The sequence below is a fragment of the Schistocerca cancellata genome, chromosome 1 (assembly GCF_023864275.1).
Source record: "Schistocerca cancellata isolate TAMUIC-IGC-003103 chromosome 1, iqSchCanc2.1, whole genome shotgun sequence".
NCBI classification, from domain to species: domain Eukaryota; kingdom Metazoa; phylum Arthropoda; class Insecta; order Orthoptera; family Acrididae; genus Schistocerca; species Schistocerca cancellata.
Window position 1 is genome coordinate 912885262 of NC_064626.1, and position 25095 is coordinate 912910356.

The following is a 25095-nucleotide window of genomic DNA, read 5'->3' on the forward strand; positions in this document are numbered from 1 at the left end:
GGAGTAAGAACAGAGGCCGTAAGAAGTTCACAACCGACACCGGTTAGGATTGCCATACCTTGTCAATGGGAGTCGGTTTGAGGCTCGACAGGAATTGTTACTGACGGTTAATTCAGATCTATCTGAACCAGTTTACGAGCAGTCGCGAAAGGAACTGCACGCAATGGACATTTATAGTTGGGTACCTGGACCGGCCGCGGTGGTCTAGCGGTTCTAGGCGCTCAGTCCGGAACCGCGCGACTGCTACGGTCGCAGATTCGAATCCTGCCTTGGACATGGATGTGTGTGATGTACTTAGGTTAGTTAGGTTTAAGTAGTTCTAAGTTCTAGGGGACTGATGACCACAGATGTTTAGTCCCATAGTGCTCAGCGCCATTTGAACCATTTGGGTATCTGGAAAACGGTCATTCCTCACAGCAACAAATAACTCTGCACAGAAGCTGGACAGTATCTGACTGAATACGTACGGTGTCGTCTGACGATTGCGTCTTTTCAGAAGTCGTCGAGTGCACTGAAGTCTCACTGAGGCATTTAACAGAAAGGGTGTGGAGGGTGTAGTTCATCCCGAAGGTGTTTGTATGATGTTACAGTTGTGATTTTCGTACCATGGCGTTGGGCCACGTATTCAGGTAACCGTAAACATGTAACTGAGATGCCTGTTTCAACATTTTCGGCTAACGAGTGTTGCCATTTCTTCAACATCTTCATGATGAGTTTTCTGTGAACACTCCCGTCTTACAAGGAAGCCAAAGCCATTTTCTCAGGGCTGCACGCCTATGTTTCTGGTCTGACGAGGACTCAGGCACCGTATCGCACCTCGACTGGCCCATTAAGGGGGGTAGGACGTCAAACGGACCGACTTGGAGCAGGAAAGGCACCACAGGACATTTTAATTTCCACTGTCTATAATTTTACAAAAAAATTCATAAAACTTTGTCAGCATGACCAGGAAGGATTCATAATTCACACTCATAGCAGTGGAAGTTCGAAAACATAACGAAATAATTTCTTTTTACATGTGAAATTTCATCATTTTTCTCCACTTACTAATGGCAGTATTTGTTGCTATAGGTACACTTTTCTTCATAAGTAAGAGAGATTCTTCGATGAATTGTGCACAGCATACAAACCATACTTAAAGGTGCATGACACTCTAGAATTTTCGAAATTTATTAAAAACTGTGGTAAAAATAGAGGTAATTAACTATAAAATTTGTGTTTGTCCTAAACATGAAGTTTAAAATATAACAGTTCATTCGTTTTTTCATAAATTGAATAAGTTCTAGAGTTTCCTACACCTGTGAGTATGGTATGTTTGATGTGCAAAATTAATCGAAGAATCTCCCTAACTTAGTGTACCTATAGCAACAAATGCAGCCATTAGTAAGTGAAAAAAATGATGAAATTTCACACCTAAAAAAAATTATTTTGTTATGTTTTCGAACTTCCACTACAATGAGTGTGAATCCTGAATCCTTCCTGGTCATGCTGACAAAGTTTTATGAATTTATTTGTAAAAGTATAGGCACTGGAAATTAAAATGTCCTGTTATGCCTCTCCTGCTCAAAGTCGGCCCGTTTCACGTCCTACCCCACTTAAATCCTCAACATTACTGCTACAGAAAATGTGCGGAACTATCTGGAACAGCGGTTCTATGGGATCAGGTTTTCAATGAGTGGCTCCAGTTGGATACAGGCGAAGAAACTTATGTGTTGTCTTCGTCGCTGTATTTAGACTATTATCACGGTTAGAGGCGGTGATAGAAGCTAGTGCCTTGACGTAAAACCCTCTCAGCATAAACGTGTAACTTATTCAGTAAGTAAAACTGTAAATGAACTTCATTTACTGATTTTTCTAATGTACAAAGATTTTCTTGTTATGGCCTCCTTTTGTTATTGTAGCGACAGAAGTGAAATTCGAATAACTGAGGAAATTATATCTGTCGTTTTACGTTTCGACCCACTTTAATAACTAGCGTACCGAGCAACGCCTTGCAATCGCTAATTATCTATAGCAACTGAATACACGTGCTAAACTCCTTCTACCCTCTCTTTTTGTGCGTCACCTTCTCCTCTCTCTCTCTCCCTGTCCAACTTCTCCTACTCCCTGTCTCTCTGTGCCTCCTCCTTCCCCTCACCCCCATTTCCTTTTACTTCCATCCTCTCTGTCCATTTTCTCTTACCCCGTCTCTCTGAGCTCGACCCTTGTTTATTGTTATTGCGAACGAAATATTCACTGGGAACTGTAGTCGCATAAAATGAATGGCTAAATTGGTTAGAATCGTTAGCATAGGAGGATACCAGAGACATCTCCTACTGCTCGATCAGTGCGGACAGTAGGTTCTATGACAGTATTTCGCCTAGTCTTAATCTGTAAACGGGTATGATTACGATGTTTTGGAGGATTCAGTTTCCGTAGTTGCATGCTAATCAGAAGTCAATAAGCCATAAACACACCTGACCTGTTCTCTGTCACAACCGATTGCAATGAAGAAAACAAAATAGCACATCTTAGGTATACAATTTTTGTTTAAAATTGGGGAAGAATACATACGGGAGAAATAATTTGCTTAATAGTTTAAGTGCCCTGCTATCCTAGTTCAAAGTGAAATATGTCTCAACGTTTATTAAATTAATGTGTAAAAATATGAAGTAAATCGGTCAAGATATTTTTGATGACAACTTAAAACAAGGACTTCTCTTTATGTAGTGGTGTAGATGAGTGTCAAAGTGGAAGCTACCTGTATGGAGAGGCGGGCGCCGGCCTCCAGAGTGCCGATGGTAGGCGTGAGGGTGACGTCAGAGGAGACGGTGAGCGCCGAGCGCGCAGTCATGCGCAGAGCGAAGTGGATGGGCGCGCGGCCCGGGTTGAACAGCAGCAGGCCGTCACAACCTTGCGACCCCCACGAAAGCGTGCCCAGCGACAGCACGTCCGGATACGACTGCGCCATGCAGAAACACGGCACTTGCAACTTGATTTAAAAATATGAAATCTGACTACACACACTGTTATTCCAGGTGCACCTGTTGAGCAAACAGCTAATGTTTTTTACTTATCATGTTGGACATGCATGTAGTAGATGCTGCAGCAGCTGCGCTGTCGATTGCCTTGCAGCCACACTGCCGAGGGTTTTCAGGGAAAATTAACCATTAGCAATTTTGAAGTGAAAATAATGGTTCAAATGGCTCTGAGCACTACGGGACTTAACATCTGTGGTCATCAGTCCCCTAGAACTTAGAACTACTTAAACCTAACTAACCTAAGGACATCACATACATCCATGCCCGAGGCAGGATTCGAACCTGCGACCGTAGCGGTCACGCGGTTCCAGACTGAAGCGCCTAGAACCGCAAGGCCACACCGGCCGGCGAAGTGAAAATAATAATAATATTTATGAGTACGTGTGAATGTCTGTCGAGCACTGTAAATAATTGATCACTGTGTGCATTTTCGAACACTTGAAGGTTAAATTTCTCGGAATTCTACTTTATTAAACCACATTTTACGTGTCTGTGATTTCAGGCTTTCTCGGCATATTCCGGTGATAAAGTCTTCTCTGGTGATCAGATAAGTGGTAGTCTTATCGCAACCTTTTAGTGAGTTTTGTACTCATCATAATCAGGCTAAGTGTCATGGTGCCATGTTCTGCGTATCTATATAACCACTGGACCGCTGGCTACTTCTGTGGGCGGGCTACTCAAGCGACTCGGGAACCGGGTGTGGCGCTCCAAAACTAAACAGAATTTGTGAATGCACTCCAAGGATTACGCTTGGACGAGAAGAAACTACTTGTCGGCTTTCGTGTCAAGTCACTTTTCACCTGGGTGCCACTGGAAAATTCCTTAGCTCTATTTGAGAGATCCTTCGATGAGGACACTACCATACTCTTTAGATACTGATTAACACATCACTTTTGTTAGATGTCACGGGAAATTCTATGAGCAAATTGATGCAGTTGACATGAGCACTTAGAAAATGTGCTGAACACCGCGCACGTAAAACTGAAGCCGTTCTACAGACACCTGTACGTATATGACATACTTGTGATATGGTCACATGACAGAGAAAACGTTCAAGAATTCCTACATCATGTCAGTGGCATTCACGACAGTATCAAGTTTACTGTGGAGATAGAACGGAAGCCAACCCTTCTTAAACATTTTCATCAAGAGAATTCCTGCAGGTTATTGAGACACTCTATCTACAGGAAATATCCCCCTAAGAACTTTAATCTTAATGCTCTGAGTTGCCATCATACAGATCAATGCAACTCGGTAGTAACCACCTTCGTACTTACAGCCAGGTCGATTGCCAGGAAGAGCTCGCCGAATGACTTGCAGCATCTGCGGAAACTTTGAACAAAAATGACTACAATGAGACGCAAGCAAGACGCTTCTTACAGGCAGATAAGAGGAGGGAGAACAAACCAGAAGAAGAAGAAGCAAAATATGTGGCGTTCCTGTCGAACGCAGGCCGCCGACAGCCAAGATCGCGACAATAATGGAGAAACATCATATATAGGCTGTTTTCACGCAACGTCGTACATTGAGGACTTGCCTGGCTCGACAAGAGACAGGCTAGGACTGCAGACGCCGGACGTTTATTGTACTGAGTGCGAAAGTCGGATGCAGGACTTCGGACAGACACAGCGATGCGTTTCACAACGCTGTGCGAAACACATTAAGGACTTTCGACTAGGGCAGGCAGACAATTGCACGGTGCCAGAGCATAGAATCGACGAGATACAGCTTCGAATTTGAACAAACGAAGAAGCTATGGACCGCCAAGGGTTCTGGGATTCGACTGATAAAGACGCAGTAGGAATACCGCTACACAACTACCTAATAAACCGGCAGAGCAGGTTTCAGGTCAGAACCACCATGGGTTTCCTCAGTTATGACAATACAAGATGTATTAAAAAGGATCAACCTTTTTCCATGTCTATATTTATGAAACTAATAAACATATACAATGAATTTTGTTTTTTGATGACTGGGAAACTCAAAAAACTCTTTTCATACCTTTTTATAGTCTTCAATACGCCCCCCTTGAGATGCACGGCATATGTCAATGCGGTATTCAAACTGCTCCTAAACTGCAGCAAGCAAGTCTTGAGTTATAGCTTCTACGGCAACTGTTACGTGATGTCTGTGTTCATTCATTGTTGTTGGTAACGGAGGCATAGAAACAGTCTTTTATAAACCCCCACAAGAAATAATCACATACAATCAGGTCCGGTGACCTTTTAGGTCAGTAATGTAAGGCTGAATCATTTGGTCCAGTGCGACTGATCCATCGTTCAGTAATTCTTTCATTTAAAAAATTCCCGCACTTCCAGATGCCAGTGTAGCGGTGCCCCATCCTGTTAGTAAATGAAGCTGTTCGAATCAGTCTCCAACTGTGGAAAAAAGTTCTCAATCATATCGAGATATGTGCTTTCTGTAATAATGTTCTCAACAAAGAAAAATGGATCATACACCTTTTCCCATGACACTGCACAAAACACATTAAATTTTGGAGAGTCCCCCCTCATATTGTATAATTTTATGTGTTTTTTCTGTATCCCATATTCTCACATTATGACGATTCACCTTTCCATTTAAATGGAATGTTGCCTCGTCACTAAACACTAAGCGTGAAGAAAACTGTCATCCTCCATATAGCCAAGAACGAAATTACAGAACTCTATATATTGTTGTTTGTCACCTTCACAAAGAGCTCGCAGTAGCTGAATTTTGTATGGTTTCATGTGTAAACGTCAACGCAATACGCGCCAGACGGACATCGGGGGCATGTTGAACAGTCGAGCTGCACGGCGAATGTATTTCTGCGGATTTCTTGTGAAACTATGGCAGATGTGTTCGATCTCTGTGTGAGACACTCAGGAACGGCCCGGCGATTTGCCTTTACACAAACAACCTGTTTCTCGGAATTTTCCATGCCATCATCTAATGCTTTGTGCTGTAGGAGGATCCACACTCTACCAAGTACGAAAGTCACGCTGAACAGTTATTATTGACTTGCACAGCGCAAAACGTAGAATACAAAACGCTTTCTGTTGTCCTGACACCATGTTTACTAGAACTGAAGTGGGCGCACACTGCTGCTACCTAGCGGAAACCATGTAAGACTCGAGAGTGTGCTCTTTCCAACAGTATGTTGTTCACGTACTTATCTCAAAATAATAGTTATGATTTTTTAAAAATCGGATGATTCTTTTTGATACACACTGTACAACAAGAACAATCCGTTCTGAAGACAACGGCGTCCAAGGACAGAAGAGACAGACACCGGGAATTGATGCCCGCACCAGAGCCATGCCAGGGTCCCCCACCACCGTCCGCGGACGTTCCCCCACCACTGGCGCAGCACCCGTTTCCGGAGGCGTCTGATCGGCTCGCCCACGAAAGAGGTCAGCGGTCTAACAGATATACTGATACGCAGAACACAACATCCCGACACTTCAGCTCAAGATGATGGGTACGAAATTCCCAAACCGGTATGCAGATCTGCCGGAAATAGGCGAGACTGACGGGGTCGGGACCACAACGACTACGGCGACGACGAAACCGCCCCGCCGCCCGCCGCTGATTACCATCCAACGGCGCGAGGGATATGGTGAGCCGAGAGAGAAGCACTACTCGGTCTTAACACCGCGAGAGATGATCGCGGGGACCGACACCTACAAGGTTAGAGCAGAATGCATAGAGGACCAAACAAAACTCATGCAGCTCTGTGAAACCGAGAAGTGCTACTGCTTCACGCAGAGCACTGAGCAGCTGAAGCAGCGGAAGGTCGTCTTTCGCCACCTGCCGCTGAGGATGGAACCGAAGTTCCTACAGCGGCAGCTGGAGGAAATCGGCTTCCAGAGCCGCCACGTCGCCCAGGACCATCAGGGACATGCCCTTGTTCCTAGTGGTATTGGTTGACAACCGGAAAATTTTTCAGGTTGACAACATTGCCCACTTCGACGTAAAAGTCGAACCACTCCGTGCGAAAGGCAGGCGAGCCCAGTGCTTCAACAGCCAGCGCATGGATCACGCGGCAAAATATTGCAGGATGCCTGAGCGCTGCTGCAAGTGTGCCGAGGAGCACCAGTCGCGGGACTGCCCAAGAAGTAAGAAGACCGACCGAAGTGCTGCAACTGCAACGGGCACCACGTCGCCTGCTACCGATGATGCGCCGCATTCAAGAGCGGGAAGCGCGCCAGCCGCGTAAACCCGAATTGCAACTTCGCGGGCGTCGCTAAGGGGAAGCGAGCCGCCCCCTCCGAAAGGCCTGAGGCGCTCGCAGGGGAGGCCACACCGGCACAGCATCTGCCTTCGCCGCCGGCGCCGCCTGCACTCGAGGGAGCCGGCTTGCCGGCGTCCGCGGCTGCGAGGATGGTTGCCGCCCGAGCAAGGCTTCGCTGCCGACTACGGGAAACGTCGCGATGGAATCAAACCTTCCCGAAACAGCGAAGGGAGACACCACCGAGCTAGCTGCGCTTCTGCTGTCGCTCAACCAGCTGATGACTCAGCTACCGGTGCTCGTGGGAGCAGTGACGGCGGCACTCCAGGCCAACGCCGGGAGAAGCCAGCCTTAAAATGGATAACGACCATATTTACGGGTTAAACATTTGCACATTCAACGCTAGGCGCCTTCACCCCCAGCAGGGCAAATTTCGCCAATTCTTACGGGACGATCTGGTCGACACCTACCTTGCGCAGGAGACCTTCCTCAAACCCAGGGTCGACGTGCGAGTAGCAAATTTTTGCTGCTACCGAGATGAGAGAGCCACCCACGGGGGCGGCACTGCTATCTACGTGAAGACGTCACTCCGCCACCACCTGACGGCGCTAAATGCGCTGGAGGCCACAGGAGAAGCCGTAAAAACCACCGCCGGAAAGATTCTTTTCGTGTCGGTGTACCGGCAGCCTGGCAGACCGCTAGATGAAACCGACTTCGACGCCCTTGCTTCCATTGCTAGAGATTTCAATGCGAAACACACCGAATGGAACTCGCAAACTGTCGACCGCTGCGGGCACCGCCTCTCCCGCGCTGTTCACCGTGGGGCGTTTGATCCCACGATCTTCCCTGCACGGGGCAACCGGACGTGCTCGATATTGCTCTTCTCAAGGGCATCGGGCAGTTCGCGACTGCCGAGACGCGAAACGTCCTGTCCTCCGACCACGTACCGGTCATTTTTGGCCTCGACGTGGTCGGAGCTTCTCTTCCAGACAGCCGTCCGAGCTATCACAGGCTGGACGCCGAGCGCTTTCGGACGATAGCCCTCGAACTGCTAGGGGACGCGCCAAACCCCACAGAGGTAGGGGCAGACGCCGCCCTAGCATTCTTCACTGGAAGAATACTCCGAGCAGCAGATGAAGCCACGTCGAGATATCACCAAGGGGCACGAGACTTATCGCGACAGCTACCGCGCCCTATTCTGGACGCGATCACCGAGAAGAACCCACTGTTTGGTGAATGGCAGCTCACTAGCCAACCAGACACGAGACGGTGCTTGGACCGCATGAGACGGGAAATTAAGGCAGCAGTCGAGCAACACCGGAACCAGGAATGGGCAGACCACGTGTCTACCCTCAGTCCTGAGGATGGTAGTGCATGGAGGGTGGTAAAATTCTTCCTACGCCGGCGACAGCGAATACCGTCCTCACAGGGCGGGAACGGCTTCGCCAGCGACCCGGACGCGAAAACCAGCGTTCTGGCTGACGCATTCGCAGCGAACTTCACACCAGTGACCGAAGTCATAGACGTGGAGCACATACGGCGGGTCCATGAGCAACTACCAACCATCTGCGCCGCAAGGGAGGAAGGCGATGATATCGAGCCGGCAACGTGAGGAAGACGTTGCTGTGCAGCTCCTTTCGCTGAACCCCAAGAAGGATGGAGGCAGCGACGGTGTCACAAACCTCCTACTGAAGAACTTTCCTCCGGGACTACACCGGCAACTTGCCGACGTTTTCAACGACATCCTCCGATCAGGTGTCGACCCCTCCGTGTGGAAACACGCTGAGGTTGTGGCCATTCTGAAATCCGGCAAGGACCGAAGCCAGGCATCCAGCTACCAATCCATCAGCCTACTCCCGTCCCTCTCGAAGGTTTTAGAGAGGCTGTACGCGAGAAGACTGATGCGGCACGTCACCCAGGAGGGCATCATCCCGGACGAGCAGTTCGGGTTTCGAGAAGAACATGCCACTTCCCACCAGGTCCTGCGGGTGGTAGAACAGGCGATGAGGGCACTGGAAACAAAGGAATACCTTGAGGCGATGTTCCTCGACGTCTCCCGAGCGTTTGACTCGGTGTGGCACGACGGTCTCCAGTTCAAACGTTTTGAACAAGGGATAACGAAGTCCCTCATGACGCTACTGCGGTCGTACCTGTCTGACCGAACCTTCCACGTGAGGACCGACAACGGCACGTCCACAGACCAGCACATATGTGCAGGAGTGCCGCAGGGGTCGGTACTCGGCCCCTCACTGTATTCCCCGTACACTGCCGACGCCCCGAAAGTGGTAGGATTTAAACTGGCGTTGTACGCGGATGATACGGCCCTGTTCACTTGCAGCATGAACACCCAAGTGCTGAGAAACCGCCTCCAAAGCGGGTGCGACGCCTTGAGCTCATGGGCAACAAAATGGCGACTGAAATTCAAAGCCACAAAAAGCCAGGCAGTTGTCTTCACCCGAAAACTTCTGTCTTCAGGGCTTACGCCAGTCGAAATCCTGGGAGAACCTATCCCATGGAGTGGGACGGCGAAATACCTAGGAGTCACCCTAGACCGCAGGCTCACTTGGAAGCATCACATCCGTGATGTCAAAGGGAGAGCAATACTATGCCTCCGCGCCATGTATCCGCTGCTAAACCCGCAGTAGTCATTGCCACCGCAACACGGCATCACGTTATGCCTAATACTGGTCCGCCCACTGTTAGAGTATACGGCCATGGTCTGGGGGAAAGCCGCAGATGTTCACATTGCGACTCTGCAGCGGATACAGAACCGCGCCCTGAAGACTGCCATGCATCTTCCGAAGCACTACTCGACGCGCCAACTCCACAAGGACACCGGCGTCCTGCCTCTCCGAGATAGGATCCGCGCCATCGCCAAGAAGTTCTACGAGAAAGCGGGCCACTCCCGTAACCGGCTTATCCGATGACACGGCCAACAACCTCACCACAGGCCAACCACAAGTTGGCCTGACCTGCTGAGGGATTAAGTTTTAGTAATACCCCATCACAGTGTATTTACCTCTTTTACAGGCTCCACCAGCAAGTAAAAATCAACAAGAATGGTAATATCTATTCTCTCTCCCTTAGGAACAGCAGGAATGACAATTTTGTCTAAACTGCACCATCTCGAGCCAAGAACAGGCTCGTCTTTTCAGCGTCAACGTCAGCGGGTACGAAATTCGCTGAAGCTTTGCAACAACACGACACCATCACTCTGCTGATCATCCAATAAGATCTTGTATCATCGCATTTTACCTATCACTAAATTTACATTTTCTGTTCCACTTTGGTTTGCTATACAATACTACAGATTTGTGCCATAACTCTATGTACAGAGATTGTTTTTTTAGTCTCCTAAAAATGACATAGGCCAATGAACGAAACAGACAACTATGATGTGTTTAAATGAAGGTTACTGATAAGCTGGCTATTTTTTGTGAGTCCATTGAAGTAGCTTTATCTACTACTATTCCTGTTTTACTTCTAGTATATGGATATGAAAAAATGGTATGACAAGAAAAAATAACAAAGAAAATCTCTTTATAAATTATGTGGAAAGTTGAACTTTCGATTAGATTTGAACAATGTGACCCACTGCGAATTAAATCTGGATGGTTTTTCGACCTCTTGACGGTTTATTTCCATTTGATTATTTTGAGTTCAGAGGGCATCCAGAATAGTAATGGCTCTTTTTTTAAAATTTTGTTTTCAATATCGGTTGAGGTATTACATGCCTATTATTCCGTCGAATTCTATGCTTCGCTGACGCTAGTTCTAAACCTCTGTCGCTAGAGGGCTCTGAATTGTAGCGTCTAACATGGCGGCGTATAACGTAACTATGTCAGTACGTGACATCGGAAGAGTTCATTCACCCATGGTGGAACCTCTCCTTCAGCATGACAACGTCAGACCACTCATGGAGCAACCAGTTATTCAGCATGATAATGGCAGACCATACGCGAGTGCTGCGACATCTTGGGTTCACTGTCATCGCCCATCCTCCATATAGTCCAGAGTTAGTTCCATCCAATTTTCATCTATTTCCATAACTTTAGGAATATTTTCGACATCTTAACTTCGATGATATTGACCCGGTGCAAGGAAAGGTGATGCTGTGGCTGCATCAACAGTGTCAAACATGCTATTGTGATGGTACCAAGAAACTGGTTTCTCGTGAAGGGAAATGTGTTCGTCGCCAGGGTGACGATGTCCAGAAATAAATATCTAGAAATAAATATCAGAAATAAAGATGTAGAATGTTAGTAATGTTTATTTTATTTAAAAAGCTTTGAGATTTTTAACATAAGAAATTCGGAGGCATTCATTTTCATCATGCCCTCGTATAATAACTTCACTTGACATTATAAAATTTATTACGACAATTCATACACCACTAACATTGACGACTATCCTTTCCTTGCTGTATATGCTACTTTCAGATTATATGACTTCTGTAATATTATTTCAGCCAGCTGCCTGTTCATTGTAGAACTGGGTGTTATTACTTTAATAAGTGACAATAATTAAGGTCTTTTATGGACGCTCCTACATCTAGCGATCGTACTGACGTTTCTTACTTCTGCCCTGAGCTCCCCTCTGCTCTTAATGTAGTTAATCTACTCCTCTCTCCATATATGGCACTCAATTCATCGTCTAACATGTGGAGCGGTTCCTCTAGGCTAGAAAAGCCATGTACACACCATTGTTACTTGCTACCCGAGTAGCCGCTAACTGCGTGTAATGCATGCCTAACCAATGATTGTGCAGGTTTCCATTTAGGTTGGCGATCGAACCGTTGTAATGCCATAGACATAACATATAAACTAGACAACTTCGGTGGAGTATTGAAACGTACTGCCAGTGATTCTGTGATATTTATGATATTCTGTGGTAGTTGTTCATCACAGTTTGTGAGGATTGCAATATGAAGTGTTCATTAATAGCGAAAAGACATTTGCTTTGTGTTTAAAACTATAATTATGAATAATAATAATGTATGTTTTGAGTATTAAACAAAAGAATAAAAGCCATAAAATGTAACATGCCGAAAATGATTGTCTGATGAGTATACTACATAATGAAACAAACGTTTTGGAATGTAATGTATTCAATGTTATCATGGCGAATCGGCTCCCAGATAGTACCAGATAGTTACTTTCTGAGTTCTAAGACCATCCGTAAAAGATGCTCAAGAGCGACATGGCGAGCCACAAAACTGAAATGAGTTTCCAATGGAGCTGTTGGTATATTACAGGATCAAAAGCTGCGTAAGCTTGATCTTGTATAGGAATACAGATCAATGAAAAAGTTGGATTTAGGGTAACACATATGCCTGTATAAGTGCTCTCCTGTATTAATCAGTACTGGCATCCCTAAATATCTGACATTCATATTAATATCAAATTGCGTTCAAAAACATTCTTGCAGACTTTTGTCTGTATCACACCGCTTAATGCACCCTTGGTCAGTAGAGCAGACAGACGACATTGCACACAATTACTGTACAAGGTACTTTTTTGTAAAAGTATTGGACAAAAGTGCTGGAATTGACAGACAATATAGTATAAACATCACGAATCGAAGCTCTAATATCAAGCTGCGTCTTAGCAAGAAGCATATATTAAATAGGAGGACATACAGTGATTTCAAACAGTGTTCCTAAGCTCCTTCTGATATACTATATGTTAAGATATGGTTCCTGTTACAAAAGTCGTAACTGATCCTGCGTCTCTGTCGTATTAAGCAGGGACAAGAGGAAAAATATTATCATTTTCAGGGAAGAATCCAAAATCTAACAGCTCAAACAGGATAACATTAATCACTTCATTCAAAATGTGGAAATGTGTTTGTATTACCAATCATCAAAGTCACTTATCGGTGGAACTCTGCATTTATCCACAGCCGATGTTTGAAAGTTTTGCAGAAAAACAGGTCCCAGAAGGAACAACACCATGTAACAGGCAATTACGACCAGCAGGTTCGGGAGAGTCATAAATCAGGTATTATTTGGTACAATAAATGGAACAATAACCGTTACAAGCGCAGTACTTACACAGTAAAATCCCCAAAATAGTTTTTGCGTTTTTCTCCGTTTTTCACTTATTCGCCTTTGAAGTCCAAATGTGGAGCTTCAATGAAGCGGTTAAAACGCAGCAGAAATGAACAATATAAACATTTTACAATGACATATGGGAAAGTGCCACACTACTTTTCATATTTTTGCACTGCAGTACTCCAGTATCAAGAATTGCACATTAATCAGATACTGGCCACGAACTTTTGTGTGTTTCAATCACTTCACTCAATATTTAGTTTTGCTCTTCGATGACGAGAATAGGGGTAAAATTTATGACAACACAACAACTGGTATTTTGGGGAACATGACTCTGATTTCCTGAATATGTTACCATGTACGGTTTCAGGAAAATTTTAGATTTTTCCCAAATAATACCTCGTTTAAGTTTTGTGCATCTGCTGCCCATAGCTGCCCGCTACACGGTATTGCTTCTTCGGCGACCTTAGTGTGTAACAGAGCAAACATCTCGTTTCCAGATTTTCACCCTGTAGTGGAGTGTGAGCTGTTATGAAACTTTCCTGGCAGATTAAAACTGTATGCCGGACGGAGTCTCGAACTCGGGACCTTTGTCTTTTGCGGGTAGGTGATCTACCATCTGAGCTACCCAAGCACGACTCACAGCTTTACTTCCGCCAGTACCTCGTCTCCTACCTTCCAAACGTCACAGAAGCTCTCCTGCGAACCTTGCAGAACTAGCACTCCTGGAAGAAAGGATATTGCGGAGACATGGCTTAGCAACAGCCTGGGGGATGCTCCCAGAACGAGATTTTCATCCTGCAGCGGAGAGTGTGCTGTTATGAAACTTTCCTGGCAGATTAAAACTGTGTGCCGGACCGAGACTCGAACTCGGAACCTTTACATTTCGCAGGCTGGTAGAGCACCCGCCCACGAAAGGCAAAGGTCCCGGCACACAATTTTAAACTGCCAGGAAAGTTTCAAAAATCTCGTTATTTCAGTATCATTTTACTCGTTCTTGCCTTGTCAGCAGTTCCGGCTTCTTGCTGCATTAAACGAAGACGCGTGATGTGAGAACTCTGCTTGTTGGTGATTCATTGTCTCTTTGCTTTAGTCAATTTCTCAAATACTTTAACGAAATGCTCGCACGCGAAATTTAAATTGCGTTACTTTACTGTATTCCGCTTTTTAAGGGTTTCGAGTGCCATTAAAAATTATACCTATGTCCATATGTTTGTAAGGTGGTCCTTTGTCATTCATGGAACTTCACACACACACACACACACACACACACACAAACACACACACAGTTTTGGAGAACAATGGCTGTATTGTAAGCAGAACAGAATATCATCTTTAATCAAGTTCTTCTGCAGATTACTAGGAAAAGTAATGAAAAAACGATTTAAGTCTGTTTGGCTTTACTGACCGTGAGGTAAGTGAGGTCGATGACTCCGTGCGCTATGACGGGTGTCTCGGTCTTGCAGCTGAGGGCGGTGCCCTGGCTGTCGACAGCTGTCACCTCGCACATCAGGGCCACCTTGTAGTAGCCCTGCACCGGCGGCCGGAAGTGCCATGTCGTGTACAATACTTCGTTCGAGGCTATGCTGCCGTAAGGGTCGTCTACCTTTACCGTCTGCACGTTGTTCAGCACGCACAGGTAATATCTGACACAAAACAGAACAAAACAAGTGTTCACAGATCTTTTGTTGTGATGTCTCCGTTGACTGCCCATTTAATCACGGTATCCAATAGTCACAAGAAAAATGTCGTTAGCTATGTAGACGTCCACAGTTTCGCCGCCACAATCTCATAAAATGATGCTGTAAAAGTTACTGGATATCTGGACATACGCAAAGCTAAAGAAAGCATTTGGAATTAGATCAAGACGTGTTCTCTTAGTAACGAGAACTATCCCAAAATCATTATAACCTTATTTTAAAGTCAGATAATACAGTGTAGCTGTTGGTCTCGCTGTCAGTTGTTTCATATTGCTGATAAAAAACGCTGCTTCTGTCACATAACACATATATAAGGGAGGCATTTATTATGGTCGATGGAGTTTTTCCTAGGAAAGGAAATGCACCATGGTCGAATAAGTGGTTTGACCGACCACAACATGACGCTGGCCACTTCCAGTCACTGCCTTTCCCATTCAATCAACACTCTGTGTCACCCAAGACACGACAGCTTATAGGGGGAGATTATGGTGAAATGTGGTGGTTTCATGGTAAATGGCTTTCGCAGCTCTGTCAGCTTCCACATTCCGAACGATTCCATTTTTCCAGGAACCCAGCGGAAGGCCATTTCTCTCTACTGTATGTGCATGAGATAGATGATGTCCTGCACATCTGAATTATTCTGTCTGATGGGGACACATACGAATGAGTATGCAGAACACTTCTATGTCGGCGATTGCTGCGCAAGCACTGTCTCCACGTAAATGTACACCATAATTACTCTACCACGCAAACATTTGGGGTTACACTCATCTGGTATTAGACATTCCTAAGAGGGGGGGGGGGGGTTCACTGGAGGTCCGAACCCCACAGTAATCCTGGCTTTGGTGTGGAGCGGCGGTGGGGTGGGTGGACTGCTGTGGCCTATTTTGGGGTTGTGAACCACTGAGGGCTGCGGCGGGACGAAGCCTCTCCGTCGTTTCTAGGCCCTCGGTTCAATACACACACAAAATACAATGCACAACACTAAAACAATGTTCGCAGTCTTTCCTGTTCCAAGAAGTCTGCCGGCCGCTGTGGTCGAGCGGTTCTAGGTGCTTCAGTCCGGAACCACGCGGCTGATATGGTCGCAGGTTAGAATCCTACCTCGGGCATGAATGTGTGTGATATCCTTAGGATAGTTAGGTTTAAGTAGCTCTAAGTCTAGGGGACTGATGACCTCAGATGTTAAGTCCCATAGTGGTTAGAGCCATTTGAACCATCCAAGAAGTCTCGTGTGCTCCAGCGTCTTCTTGACCGACCAGAGCTCTGCAGAAAGTGGGGATATAACAGAATACCCGACACTGTCTCTTGCTTTGATCAATCAGTAAAACCCACTATTTGCTAGCTGTACTCCGATAAAATGGCGTTACAAACTCTTTTTAAAGCTATAGGCAGAGTGGTGATCTTAATTTACTCAGTCGTCTCCAAGTTACGAGAGGGCCTATCAGTCATTCAGAGAGGTTATCTACTAAGTTTCTGTTCAAGAACTGGTATGTAGGGTACAAGAAATTGCTCGAGATAGTCTTTCGCATAGACAGAGAAAAACTTAGTAGCCCACCGACCAGTAAAACTTTGTTGCGTGGATTGTTCAGCCACAAGAATGGTGAAAGATGAACCTCACTTTGTATACATGTCGCACGATGAAGAGTTCTCGCCGAACGTCAAGAGGCAGCTATTTGAAAAATCCAACATATAAACCTTCTTCTAACCACACTCTAAGTGCCTTGGTTCTCCTAAAGACTCACTAAAACTGAACTGAGCTGGTATATACAGCACCTGCGAATGTGACCACCATTACATTAGGCAGACACAGCGCTGTATTTCGAAACGTTGCGAGGAGCACATCGGGCAAGTACGAATGAAGACATACAGAGAAATCAGCGATAGCAAAGCTAGCATCAATGAAGACCACACCTTTGACTTCCAGACTGTCAATGTGCTAAGCCGAGAAATCTGACGTTTGGACTGATTTATAATGCAATCCACTGAAATAAGGATTCGCGACCATTTGGTCCAATAGCGCGAAAGATATCAACCGAGTGCGTCGTGGAATCCCACGTTAGCGTCAGAATGACGAGAAAGCGGCCAGCACCGTCCAGCACTCAAGACGCATCTGCAATGGTTCAAATGGCTCTGAGCACTATGGGACTTAACATCTGAGGTCTTCAGTCCCCTAGACTTAAAACTACTTAAACCTAACTAACCTAAGGACATCACACACACCCATGCCCGAGGCAGGATTCTAACCTGCGACCGTAGGAGCACTGCGGTTCCGGACTGAAGCGCTTAGAACCGCTCGACCACAGCGGCCGGCCATCTGCAATGCTCAAACAGAAATGCGAAAGCGCACGCATAACCCTGACCCGCTGTCCACTGGCCGGATAACACCCAGCAACTCATAAGCAAGTGCAGGGGCACACCTGCAGCATGAATATTATGACTTCCGCAATGTCTCGACGTTTCGCCGGAAGATGATGAATACGACCATCTTCGAATATTTTATTTTAACACTGTCACCCAGCTCGAAACCTAAGAGCTTTTCTTCAGTGTACGCCGGGAGAGTCTATATTCACATAATAGAAGGGTTGACTGTTGTGGTGCATGGGCGCGCATATGTGTTTGTGGACTTTTTGTAAGAAAGAATGCATCACAGATACATTATGTGCAATGAACAGCAGGGTCGTCATGTGGTTCGCTTTCTGTAGAGCACATGCCGGATATATGAAAATGATTCGATCTTAAAACCCTATATTACATCCAAGCGGTACATTTCTTGTCAAGGGTCTCTGATCAAAACTTTATCTAATAAATCCTCTATACAACCTGTGGAAGCCTGTAATAGGAAATGTGATACATCCTGTATTACGTGCGACCAGTTTGAGGTTTACCAGTTAAAGAGACATCAGGAAAGATGTTTTTATTGTTGTTTTTGTTGTTGTTGTGGTCTTCAGTCCAGAGACTGCTTTGATGCAGCTCTCCATGCTACTCTATCCTGTGCAAGCTTCTTCATCTCCCAGTACCTATTGCAACCTACATCCTTCTGAATCTGCTTAGTGTATTCATCTCTTGGTCTCCCTCTACGATTTTTACACTCCACGCTGCCCTCCAATACTAAACAGACGATCCCTTGATGCCTCAGAATACGTCCTACCAACCGATTCCTTCTTCTAGTCATGTGGTGCCACAAATTTCTCTTCTCTCCAATTCTATTCAGTACATCCTCATTAGTTATGTGATCTACCCATCTAATCTTCAGTATTTCGAAAGCTTCTATTCTCTTCTTGTCTAAACTATTTATCGTCCACGTTTCACTTCCATACATAGCTACACTCCATACAAATACTTTCAGAAACGACTTCCTGACACTTAAATCTATACTCGATGTTAACAAATTTCACTTCTTCAGAAACGCTTTCCATGCCATTGCCAGTCTACATTTTATATCCTCTCTACTTCGACCATCATCAGTTATTTTGCTCCCCAAATAGCAAAACTCATTTACTACTCAAAGCGCCTCATTTCCTAAACTAATTCTCGCAGAATTACCCGATTTAATTCGACTACATTCCATTATCCTCGTTTTGCATTTGTTGATGTTCATCTTATATCCTACTTTCAAGACACCGTCCATTCCGTTCAGCTGCTCTTCCAGGTCCTTTGATGTCTGTGACAGAATTACAATATCATCGGCGAACCTCAAAGTTTTTATTTCTTCTCCATGGATTTTAATTCCTACTCCGAATTTTTCTTTTGTTCCCTTTACTGCTTGCTCAATATACAGATAGGCTACAACGCTGTCTCACTCCCTTCCCAACCACTGCTTCCCTTTCATGCCCCTCGACTCTTATAACTGCCAACTGGTTTCTGTACAAAATGTAAATAGCACTTCTCTCCCTGTATTTAACCCCTGCCACCTTCAGAATTTGAAAGAGATTATTCCAGTCAACATTGTCAAAAGCTTTTTCTAAGTCTACAAATGCTAGAAACGTAGGTCTGCCTTTCCTTAATCTACTTTCTAAGGTAAGTCGTGGGGTCAATATTGCCTCACGTGTTCCAACATTTCTACGGAATCAAAACTGATCTTCCCCGAGGTCGGCCTCTACCACTTTTTCCATTCGTCTGTAAAGAATTCGTGTTAGTATTTTGCAGTCGTGGCTTATTAAACTGTTGTTGTTGTTGTTGTCTTCAGTCCTGAGACTGGTTTGATGCAGCTCTCCATGCTACTCTATCCTGTGCAAGCTTCTTCATCTCCCAGTACCTACTGCAACCTACATCCTTCTGAATCTACTTAGTGTATTCATCTCTTGGTCTCCCCCTACGATCTTTACCCTCCACGCTGCCTTCCAATACTAAATTGGTGATCCCTTGATGCCTCAGAACATGTCCTACCAACCGATCCCTTCTTCTGGTCAAGTTGTGCAACAAACTTCTCTTCTCCCCAATTCTATTCAATACTTCCTCATTAGTTATGTGATCTACCCATCTAATCTTCAGCATTCTTCTGTAGCACCACATTTCAAAAGCTTCTATTCTCTTCTTGTCCAAACTATTTACCGTCCATGTTTCACTTCCATACATGGCTACACTCCATACAAATACTTTCAGAAATGACTTCCGGACACTTAAATCTATACTCGATGTTAACAAATTTCTCTTCTTCAGAAACGCTTTCCTTGCCATTGCCAGTCTACATTTTATATCCTCTCTACTTCGACCATCATCAGTTATTTTGCTCCCCAAATAGCAAAACTCCTTTACTACTTTAAGTGTCTCATTTCCTAATCTAATTCCTTCAGCATCACCCGACCTAATTCGACTACATTCCATTATCCTCGTTTTGCTTTTGTTGATGTTCATCTTATATCCTCCTTTCAAGACACTGTCCATTCCATTCAACTGCTCTTCCAAGTCCTTTGCTGTCTGTGACAGAATTACAATGTCATCGGCGAACCTCAAAGTTTTTATTTCTTCTCCATGGATTTTAATACCTACTCCGAATTGTTCTTTTGTTTCCTTTACTGCTTGCTCAATATACAGATTGAATAACATCGGGGAGAGGCTACAACCCTGTCTCACTCCTTTCCCAACCACTGCTTCCCTTTGATGTCCCTCGACTCTTATAACTGCCATCTGGTTTCTGTACAAATTGTAAATAGCCTCTCGCTCCCTGTATTTTACCCCTGCCACCTTTAGAATTTGAAACAGAGTATTCCAGTCAACATTGTCAAAAGCTTTCTCTAAGTCTACAAATGCTAGAAACGTAGGTTTCCCTTTCCTTAATCTTTCTTCTAAGATAAGTCGTAAGGTCAGTATTGCCTCACGTGTTCCAGTGTTTCTACGGAATCCAAACTGATCTTCCCCGAGGTCGGCTTCTACTAGTTTTTCCATTCGTCTGTAAAGAATTCGTGTTAGTATTTTGCAGCTGTGGCTTATTAAACTGATTGTTCGGTAATTTTCACATCTGTCAACACCTTTTTTCTTTGGGATTGGAATTATTATATTCTTCTTGAAGTCTGAGGGTATTTCGCCTGTTTCATACATCTTGCTCACCAGATGGTAGAGTTTTGACAGGACTGGCTCTCCCAAGGCCGTCAGTAGTTCCAATGGAATGTTGTCTACTCCGGGGGCCTTGTTCCGACTTAGGTCTTTCAGTGCTCTGTCAAACTCTTCACGCAGTATCGTATCTCCCATCTCATCTTCATCTACATCCTCTTCCATTTCCAAAATATTGTCCTCAAGTGCATCGCTCTTGTATAGACCCTCTATATACTCCTTCCACCTTTCTGCTTTCCCTTCCTTGCTTAGAACTGGGTTTCCATCTGAGCTCTTGATGTTCATACAAGTGGTTCTCTTATCTCCAAAGGTCTCTTTAATTTTCCTGTAGGCAGTATCTATCTTACCCCTAGTGAGATAAGCCTCTACATCCTTACATTTGTCCTCTAGCCATCCCTGCTTAGCCATTTTGCACTTCCTGTCGATCTCATTTTTGAGACGTTTGTATTCCTTTTTGCCTGTTTCATTTACTGCATTTTTATATTTTCTCCTTTCATCAATTAAATTCAATATTTCTTCTGTTACCCAAGGATTTCTACTAGCCCTCGCCTTTTTACCTACTTGATCCTCTGCTGCCTTTAGTACTTCATTCCTCAAAGCTACCCATTCTTCTTCTACTGTATTTCTTTCCCCCATTCCTGTCAATTGTTCCCTTATGCTCTCCCTGAAACTCTGTACAACCTCTGGTTCTTTCAGTTTATCCAGGTCCCATCTCCTTAAATTCCCACCTTTTTGCAGTTTCTTCAGTTTTAATCTACAGGTCATAACCAATAGATTGTGGTCAGAGTCCACATCTGCCCCTGGAAATGTCTTACAATTTAAAACCTGGTTCCTAAATCTCTGTCTTACCATTATATAATCTATCTGATACCTTTTAGTATCTCCACGGTTCTTGCATGTATACAATCTTCTTTCATGATTCTTAAACCAAGTGTTAGCTATGATTATGTTGTGCTCTGTGCAAAATTCTACCAGGCGGCTTCCTCTTTCATTTCTTAGCCCCAATCCATATTCACCTACTACGTTTCCTTCTCTCCCTTTTCCTACACTCGAATTCCAGTCACCCATGACTATTAAATTTTCGTCTCCCTTCACTATCTGAATAATTTCTTTTATTTCATCATACATTCCTTCAATTTCTTCATCATCTGCAGAGCTAGTTGGCATATAAACTTGTACTACTGTAGTAGGTGTGGGCTTCGTATCTGTCTTGCCACAACAATGCGTTCGCTGTGCTGTTTGTAGTAGCTTACCCGCATTCCTATTTTCCTGTTCATTATTAAACCTACTCCTGCATTACCCCTATTTGATTTTGTGTTTATAACCCTGTAGTCACCTGACCAGAAGTCTTGTTCCTCCTGCCACCGAACTTCACTAATTCCCACTATATCTAACTTTAACCTATCCATTTCCCTTTTTAAATTTTCTAACCTACCTGCCCGATTAAGGGATCTGACATTCCACGCTCCGATCCGTAGAACGCCAGTTTTCTTTCTCCTGATAATGACATCCTCTTGAGTAGTCCCCGCCCGGAGATCCGAATGGGGGACTATTTTACCTCCGGAATATTTTACCCAAGAGGACGCCATCATCATTTAATCATACAGTAAAGCTGCATGCCCTCAGGAAAAATTACGGCTGTAGTTTCCCCTTGCTTTCAGCCGTTCGCAGTACCAGCACAGCAAGGCCGTTTTGGTTATTGTTACAAGGCCAGATCAGTCAATCATCCAGACTGTTGCCCCTGCAACTACTGAAAAGGCTGCTGCCCCTCTTCAGGAACCACACGTTTGTCTGTCCTCTCAACAGATACTCCTCCGTTGTGGTTGTACCTACGGTACGGCTATCTGTATCGCTGAGGCACGCAAGCCTCCCCACCAACGGCAAGGTCCATAGTTCGGTAATCTTCACACCTGTCAACACTTCCTTTCTTGAGGATTGGAATTATTATATTCTTCTTGAAGTCTGAGGGTATTTCGCCTGTCTCATACATCTTGCTCACTAGGTGGTAGAGTTTTGTTAGGCCTTGCTCTCCCAAGACTGTCAGAGGTTCTAATGGAATGTTGTCTACTCCCGGTGCCTTGTTTCGACTTAGGTCTTTCAGTGCTTTGTCAAACTCTTCACGCAGTATCATATCTCCTATTTCATGTTCATCTACATTCTCTTCCATTTCTGTAATATTGTGCTCAAGAACATCGCCCTTGTATAGACCCTCTACATACTCCTTCCACCTTTCTGCTTTCCCTTCTTTGCTTAGAACTGGGTTTCCATCTGAGCTCTTGATATTCATGCAAGTGGTTCTCTTTTCTCCAAAGGCCTCTATAATTTTCCTGTAGGCAATATCTATCTTACCCCTAGTGATATGCGCCTCTACATCCTTACATTTGTCCTCTAGCCATCTCTGCTTGGCCATTTTGCCCTTCCTGTCGACCTCATTTTTGAGACGTTTGTATTTTTTTTTGCCTGCTTCATTTACTGTATTTTTGTATTTTCTCCTTTCATCAATTAAATTCAATATCTCTTCTGTTACCCAAGGATTTATGTTAGCCGTTTTACTTGATCCTGTCCGCAGCTCGTAGTCTCGCGGTCGCGTTCTCGCTTCCCGAGCACGGGGTCCCGGGTTCGATTCCCGGCGGGGTCAGGGATTTTCACCTGCCTCGAGATGACTGGGTGTTTGTGTTGTCCTCATCATTTCATCTTCATTCGTGAAAGTGGCGAGATTTGAGTGGGCAAAGGTTGGGAATTTGTACGGGCGCTGATAACCGCGCAGTTGAGCGCCACACAAACCAAACATCATTATCATCATTACTTGATCCTCTGCTGCCTTCACTATTTTATCTCTCAAAGCTACCCATTCTTCTTCTACTGTATTTCTTTCCCCCATTCTTCTCACTCGTTCCCTAATGCTCTCCCTGAAGCTCTCTACAACCTCTGGTTCTTTCAGTTTATCCAGGTCCCATCTCCTCAAATACCCAGCTTTTTTCAGTTCCCTAAGTTTTAACCTACAGTTCATAACCAATAGATCGTGGTCAGAGTCCTCATCTGCCCCTGGAAATGTCTTACAATTTAAAACCTGGTTCCTGAATCTCTGTCTTACCATTATATAATCTATCTGCGGCTTCCTCTTTCATTCCTTACTCCCATTCCATATACACCTACTACGTTTCCTTCTCTTCCTTTTCTTACTATCGAGTTCCAGTCACCCATGACTATTAAATTTTCGTCTCCCTTCACTATCTGAATAATTTCTTTTATCTCATCATACATTTCATCAATCTCTTCGTCATCTGCGGAGCTAGTTGGCATATAAACTTGTACTACTGTGGTAGGCGTGGGCTTCGTATCTATCTTGGCCGCAATAATGCGTTAACTGTGTTGTTTGTAGTAGCTTACCCGCATTCCTATTTTCCTATTCGTTATTAAACCTACTCCTGCATTACCCCTATTTGATTTTGTATTTATAACCCTGTATTCACCTGACCCGAAGTCTTGTTCCTCCTGCCACTGAACTTCACTAATTCCCACTATATCTAACTTTAACCTATCCATTTCCCTTTTTAAATTTTCTAACCTACCTGCCCGATTAAGGGATCTAACATTCCACGCTCCGATCCGTAGAACGCCAGTTTTCTTCCTCCTGATAACAACGTCCTCCTGAGTAGTCCCCGCCCGGATATCCGAATGGGGGAGTATTTTACCTCCGAAATATTTTACCCAAGAGGACGCCATTATCATTTTACCATACAGTAAAGCTGCATGCCTTCGGGAAAAATTACGACTGTAGTTTCTCCTTGCTTTCAGCTGTTCGCAGTACCAGCACAGCAAGGCCGTTTTGGTTAGTGTTACATGGCCAGATCAGTCAATCATCCAGACTGTTGCCCTTGCAACTACTGAAAAGGCTGCTGGCCCTCTTCAGGAACCACACGTTTGTCTGGCCTCTCAACAGATACCCCTCCGTTGTGGTTGCGCCTACGGTACGGCTATCTGTATCGCTGAGGCACGCAAGCCTTCGCACCAACGGCAAGGTCCATGGTTCACATCAAGAAAGATATTAAAGTTTATTTTCGAGCAGGTATTGTCAAATCTTCTGTACCAGTTTCATCATCTCGCTGTAGTACGTACATCCAGTCTCCTCAATTTTTTCTAATGGATAATCAAATCTATTTCTTCCCCTAAAATCCATGCCTTCTACCGCTATCTCCTAATATCTCGGAAGTTATCCCCTAGGATCTTGACACATGTCCTGTCGCCCTGTATCTTCTTCTACTTAGCATTTTCCACTAATGTCATTTCTCGTTTATTCTGCGGAGAACCTTATTTCTTATTTGTCTATCGATTTATTTTTCAGCATTCCTCTATAGCACCCGATAACAAATGCTTCGATTCTCTTTTTTTCTCGTTTTCCCACGGTCTATGGTTCGCTTCATTACAATTCTGTGCTCCAGACGTATATTCTTAGAGATTTATTTTTCAAACTAATGCTTTTTTATAACAGTACTTCTACTGCCGAGGAATGCTTTCGTTGTCAATTATAGTTTGTTTTTATATCCTCCTCTGTTCCTC